Raw genomic sequence first — 7,525 nt, 5'->3', positions numbered from 1 at the left:
GCCCCCCCCCCCACCACCACCACCACCACCACCACCACCCGACTCTACCCACTACCCTCCTCCTGCTGTCTCAGACAGGACACGCCAGGCAGGCTCACAGTCTCCCGGATCCTCTGCTGCTGCACCCCCCCCACCCCTTCCCTCTCTCCCTCTCTCCCTCTCTCCCTCTTTCCGCACCCTTCCAGAAAAAAAAGGGCAACTTGTTTACAGTGCAGAAACAATGCAGGTCCTTCTTCCTGGGCGCTCTCCTTTTCTCCCACTCCTCTTGTCCATTTTCGTCTTCCCCTTTTCGCAGTAGAACTCCATCAGTCTCTTTGTCTGCTTTTTTTTTTTTTCACGCGCTGAACTCTCTTCCCATCTCTCCCTCTCACTCTCGCTCTCTCTCTTAAGGAGTTAGTTAATGTTTCACTTGTAATACCTTCCAGCAGAGAGGCAGAGAGAGAGAGAGAGAGAGAAAGAGAGAGAGAGCGAGAAAGAGAGACGAGGGAGGAGCAAATGGATGTCTGGTCGAAAGCTCTTGTGTGTGTGTGTGTGTGTGTGTGTGTGTGTGTGAGTAAAGGGGGGTGGGTTGTGTGTGTGTGTAAGTATCTGTATGTAAGTGTCTGTTTGGAGAAGACAAGTAGCTGCTAAAACATGCCCACAAGCTCCCTCTCTTTCTGCGCTCTCTCTCTATCTCCCTTTCTCTCTTTCTCTCTCTCTCACTCTCTCTATCTCTCTCTCCCCCCTCTCTCTCTCATAAAGTACAGAAAGGGAGAAAACTGGTTAAACTAGACCAACCCTCCTTCCCGTCTCTGTGCTTGTGGACAGTTAAATTCCAGTGGAAGCCATGAATCGGACACCACTGTAGTCCAGGGCTGTAGTAAACAGGCGATGATCTTTTGCTCAATTAGACCTGCTCTCAGTTTTGTTTCTGTTCACCCCACCAATTAGCCATCGCAGCAGAGTTAATGACATTATTTTCTGAATATCCTCAGCCTGAGATAAAGGTTACCGTTTCAGTAAATGTCATGACAAAGAGCGGAGTGGGGTTGCACCGAAGGTGCTGCATTTTTAACAAAATAGCTCCAGGGTGGAAGTTAAACCTTGTGTTTACAACTTTGTCTTTAACACATTTTAACAATTCATTATTGCCTGGAAGGAATAAAAAAAAATTACAATAATTAAAAAAAAAAACATTTAGCCTGATGTCTTTTAAGTGCCCAGGTCCGTTCAATAACTATAACAGGAATATGTCAGAATCCTGCTTATGAGCAAACCGTGTTAAAAAAAAAAATGTTCCTCCATTAAATGGAATGTTGAGTCTTTAAAACACCTTATTTTAAATATTCCTCCTTTGTGGAAACAGACATGTTTCTATATTCTATTCTGCAAGGCATTTTACCGTAGTTCACTTGCCAGCTTGTTGTCATGGCAAACCCCAAAAACTCTACAAGGCACATTTCTGTCTCCCAGTTACAAAACAGAAGAACATATTCCTATTTTTTTGGATGGAAGAAATCACTGCAACATTAATGTTTTATTTTTTTTAAGTTGCTGAGGGATTTTTTAAAGGACACTGTTTGAAGAGAATGATTGCTTGCAATAACGTATTTAGCAAAAGTACATAAAAAAGCATGACAGTGCAAAAAAACAAGCAGCTCTCTAACGCAGCGTAGCTAGTGAAAGAGTCTGTGCATGTCCCACAGGGCTTATATGGGATACGCTGATTACCATGCAGAAAAAGGACTATCAGCTGCCAGCACATTTCATGCCGCATACACGCAGATTATCAGGAGTAATGTGTGCATGTAAACACAGCCAATGAGTGGTTGCTCTGTTGCGATGCACAGTATCTTTCTCTAAATCAGCGTTTCCCAACCTTTGTCCTTCCGCGGCACACTTCCCAAATTTACAGAACCTCATGGCACACCGCTCTCAGAAGCATAAAAAATAAACACCCTGCAGCCCCCCTCCACACACGCACGCACACACACACACACTTTTTTTAATTAAGCTATATGCATTTCAATGACATTTATTTTGGCTTTTGTGAATGGGATTTGTTCATAAAAATTTTTTTTTTTTATTCATTTGAGAAAAATTTTTTTAAAGGATTTTTCACACGGCACACCTGACCTCGCCTGACAGCACACCGGTTGGGAAACGCTGCTTTAAAGCGTATCATTCATTTGGACTTTTGACAGCTTCGTTTTTTTTTTTTTTTTTAAAATATTTTTTTAGCGTTCCTCAAAAACAGACCGATTCAATTGCTCTAAAACATGTGCAAAGCCTAAACACATTACATCGGTTTTTTTTTTTTTTAAAGAACTGAACAAAATACTAATCATGTAACAAAAGTCTGATACAACAGTGCCAAAAACATGGCATATGACCTGACACACACACGCTGCCAACACACACACTGTACGCGTCAAAATAGTTACTCAGATGATTGAGAGGACATTTAAGTACTTTTATCGGTATTTCATCTCAGAGTCACACTTTACCCTCCTTGAGCACTTGACCCAAATTTGACATGAGATGAGCATTTATCAAATTATAAACTGCATGGAAGGACTGATTTTTTTTTCTCCCCTGCAAACATAATCCTTGTTCGGTGCTCGGTTTCAAAATGGCAGAAAAGTGAATATGGCCCGTGTCAGTTGTAAAAATGTGTATTTTGGCAAGGACAATATTTGTGTAAGTCAAGTCACTCTTCACCTTATGCTGATCCGCTATCAGATTTTCGTTGATTTGTGATGTGCAAATGTGGCCACCATATTGAATTTCCCAGCCAAACCATGTGACTATGGGGTACATACTACACCCTATGAGACCTAACAACCCGTCAATTTGGCGAGTTATTGATAAACTCGGGACACTCTAAAAATCCCAAAAAAAAACACTTAGCACCATGTGGACGCGAAAAAGGCCTTTTCAACAGCAATTCTCTCCAGGCCCCTTTCTTGTTCAGTCCAACAACCATAACTTGGAATACAAGCCAGTATCCTGGATATGAATAAATACAAAAAAAAACATGAAATGTTCCTCGATTAAATGGAATATTGAGTCTTTTAAACACGTTAGTTTAAGTTTAACAGTAAAAACATATGGAATGTTCCTCCATTAAATGGAATACTGAGTCTTTTACACACTTTATTTTACGTTTAAAAGTAAAAAAACATATGAAATGTCCTTCCATTAAATGGAATACTGAGTCCTTTTAAACATCTTATTTTAAGTTTAAAAGTGCTTCCTCCTCATAGGCCTATCAGTGCATGAGCAGGTCCACATGTCCGGATGTGGCAAACCTACAGTACGCGGAGACGCCACCAGCATCTGCCGAGCATCGCATCGCATGTTCAGTGCCGCTAACCTCGCATACCTCCACGTGAGGGCCGCGGACGTGTAGAAACGCAGTCTTCCCGCGGGGCGGAATGGCGCGGGGCAAACGGCGGCAGTCGTCACGGCGACCTGAAAGCGAAGCCGCGGCAGAAGCACTGAAAGATGGAGAAACGGGAGAGAGAGAGGGAGAGGGGGAGAGGGAGAGGGAGAGAGAGAGAGAGAGAGAGAAAGGGAGAGAGAGGGAGAGGGAGAGGGAGAGAGAGAGAGAGGGAGAGACAGAGAAAGGGAGAGAGAGAGAGAGTGAGAGAGAGAGAGAGAGAGAGAGGGAGAGGGAGAGAGAGACAGAGAGAGAGAGAGAGAGAGGGAGAGGGAGAGAGAGAGGGAGAGAGGGAGATAGAGAGAGGGAGAGGGAGAGGGAGAGAGAGAGAGAGAGGGATCGGCCCTGGAGGCCTTGCGGATGCGGGCGGTTGAAAGAGAGAGGAAAGGAGCGACTCATTTAAACGCATCACCTGTCTGTTTCCCCCTCTCTTTAATAAATCAAACGTCCAGTGCTGTCTGGAATGTCTTGCCAGATCTTTTTTTTTTTTCGGGGGGAGACGAGATCATCTTAGTTAAACGAAGCAGGTGGAATGAAGAAAAAGAATTAAGGGGGGGAAAAAACAGACGTTAAAAGATGCCGGTTAAAAGACAGCCTCCGGGTGACTGCTCCCGATTCCAGAAAATAATACTTTTCTCCAGCTTCCTTTGACGCTATTCATTAGCATTCGCTGAAGTCTGCTCACAGACAGACAGAGAAAAGAAGAGCAATGTGTTCCACAAATACACAAGCGTACTGTCATTGGTGCATGTACACATATTCCTCATGCGTGTACTACAATTTTGTTTAAAAAGTTCGCTTATTAACAGTCTATTTTTAGGAAGCCCGGCACAAACCGGTTTACGTTTTCCATTAAAAGCGCACGTGGAAATGTGGCATACACTCATGGAATTCTATGTCAAAATACTGTAGGCCTACGTACTGTAGCAAGCTAGGTTTGTGTCGTGCAAGTTCATTACATTATTATATTATTATCCAGAGCATCTTACACAACTTTTTACATTGCATCCATTTATACAGCTGGATATATACTGAAGCAATGCAGGGCAAGTACCTTGCTCAAGGGTACAACGGCAGTGCCCTACCAAGGAATCGAACCTATGACCTGTCAGATAGACAGAGGTTAACACTTAGCATTCCTTTGGACATCCCTGCCATTTTATCGCATGTCAGTAGTACTCTACAACACTTAATCACATGTCAAAGCAGTCGTTCCACTCTGACAACACCACGATAACTCTGACGGAGCGTTCTCCCCTCTGGAGCCTGTATTCTCTAATAAGTGGCGACGTGCGCAAATGACTGGCTTCTTCTTAAAACGAAAAATGGGGAAGAAGGAGGAAGAGATCTGGGTGTTTCTTTTCATTTCCTCTAAATCTCTCAGGTTTTTAAGTTCGCTCCCTGTGTCTGTGTGTGTGTCTGCATGTAAATTACAGAGGGGACAGAGCTACACACCCAGTTACACACAGGGTTTAATTTCACGCTCACATGCAGGCACACACACAAACACGTGGGGATATAACCCTAACCCTAACCCTAACCCTAACCCCAACCCAACACACCCAGTTACACACAGGGTTTAATTTCATACTCACATGCAGGCACACACACAAACACGTGGGGATACACACAAATACACACAAACACATGCATACACATATGCACACACACAAACACACACACACACACACACACAGACACATACTCACACGATAAACACATATACAACTGCATGCATAAACACACACAGATACACATGATGTACACACATACAACTGCATGCATGAACACACACAAGCACACAGACTCACACACACACACACACATAAGATGTACACGCATACAAGTGTGTGCATGAACAACTACACACACACAATGTTCACACATACAAGTGTGTGCATGAACACAAACACACGCACATGATGTACACATATACAAGTGCGTGCATAAACACACGCGCGCACAGACACACACACGCACACAGACACACGAACACACACATACACACACATACATACACACACACACACACACACACACACACACACAATGTACACACATACAAGTGCGTGCATAAACACACATGCATGCACACGTAGACACACACACACACACAGACACACACACAATAGCTGTACCAGTTGACCAGGAAGGTAGACTGAGTGCCTTTACAATCCCAAACGAAGCAGTACTTTGACAGGTCATGTTATGCACAGGCAACAGCCTTTCAATTGATTTCAAGAACCGCGTTTTCTTTTCTTTATTCTTTTTTGGAAGATTAACAGTCATTTTCCACCTCATTTTCCATGCTCAGTTCGGGGAAAGATGAAAAGAAATGAAAGGGGGAAAAAAGAAGACACAAATGTGGGTTAGGTCCTCAAAGGGGAGCTCTCTGATATTTACTTTTCAATTAACCGCCATTATCGCGAAACAAGGAGATTGAAAGCGATTCCCCGCAGAAGTAGTTCGAGCAGCGGTGTCGTCTGTGCAGTGAAACCCGCTCATCGTAGTCATTATGGAGCCCGTAGCCAGCGGCGATCGCGCTCAGTCTCCTGCGTACATTAACCAGATTCACTGCGCGCTCTGAGGCTTACTTCACACTGCCGATTAACAGACAGTTCAAACCGCGACCGCGTTCATTACATCGGTAAATAGCGATAATTTCTTCCCCCCAATCACAGAGGATAACTCTGATGTTGCTGGAGCCGGGAAACCAGGGAGGGATTTGAACGTCTTTTTGAACAGGATTTGAGCTTCGCCTGGATCAAGAGAGCTGTTTATTAACATGGACTAGGATGGGGAAAGTGAAGGAGATGGATGGGAAAAGGTGGTTGAAGGAATGAGAGGATGAGAAAAGCAAAGACATAGTGAGTGAGTGAGTGAGTGAGTGAGTGAATGAGAGTGAGTGAGATAGTGAGTGACTGAGAGAGAGAGATAGATGGAGAGTGAGATCGAGTGAGATAGAGGGTGTGAGTGAGTGAGAGTGTGAGTGACATAGATAGAGAGTGAATGAGCGAGTGAGAGAAAGTGAGAGAATGAGTGAGTGAGTGAGTGAGTGAGATAGTGAGGGAGAGTGTGAGTGAGAGAGATAGGAGAGTGAGATTGAGGGAGACTGAATGAGCAAGTGAGAGAAAGTGAGAGATTTATATTTTCTATATTTGTTTATTATATCCAGCCTACGCGCTGGATATAATAGACAATATCAAGGACGGTGATCAAAGTGATGAGCAACGCTCTCTCATCCCAAATATCAGCTTTACGGTGTTCAGGCTGACATGCAATCCGACGACAACAAAAGGGGAAAAACCGACGAAAGGGTAGAAATGAGCGCGCAAAGGAAAGAGAAACCGAAATTTAAAAAGCTCAGATCAAGGGGTGAAATGGGCGAGGTGTAAACAAATCTAGCCCCACTGATCCCCAGGGCCTGGTTTTTCAAAACCGTTAACCTGGATCAAAGTGAGCCAGGTTCTGAAATGCCACGTTTTGTAATCCAGGACCTTTTTCAATAAGGAAGAATTATATGAATTTTAATTTTTTTTTTCTTTTCAAAACCATAATACTGGATGATTCTGATAGTGACTAGAGAAAAGTAAGATAAGGAAGTCTGAATCCGCAATACCATTAAAACAAATAATTCAACTGCTATTAATTTTCCTCAAAACTTTAATTCAGGATGAGCAAAAATTACCAACACAATTCAGTTCATTTAATTTCTCTAAATACCCTCACCTTAATCAAATTGCAACTTTCAATAAGACCTGAAAGGCTTCAATCATTAAACCCATCCTCCCATAGACTCAGTATTAGTCTACCATTTTGAATAAAATCCATTTCAATCTCTAACTTGAAATTCTGGACAATGTGACAGCCATATTAAATCATGGTTAAAGGTCAGATTGGACTACCCAAATGGAATATGATTAATGATATCAGTTCCTTTTTGCAGTTTAAAAAAATCCCTAACTGATAGAATCCAGTCGAAACACCAACATTTAATCAGATCATTTAGGAAAAACCAGACCTTGGTCATAAAATCTCCATTCACCCAAAGCACTGTATTTCACAAAGCCACAGCCAAAACAAAAGCTCTCACAAAACTACCTG

The sequence above is a fragment of the Anguilla anguilla genome, chromosome 11 (genome assembly GCF_013347855.1).
Source record: "Anguilla anguilla isolate fAngAng1 chromosome 11, fAngAng1.pri, whole genome shotgun sequence".
NCBI classification, from domain to species: Eukaryota; Metazoa; Chordata; class Actinopteri; order Anguilliformes; family Anguillidae; genus Anguilla; species Anguilla anguilla.
This window is presented reverse-complemented; position numbering follows the sequence as displayed.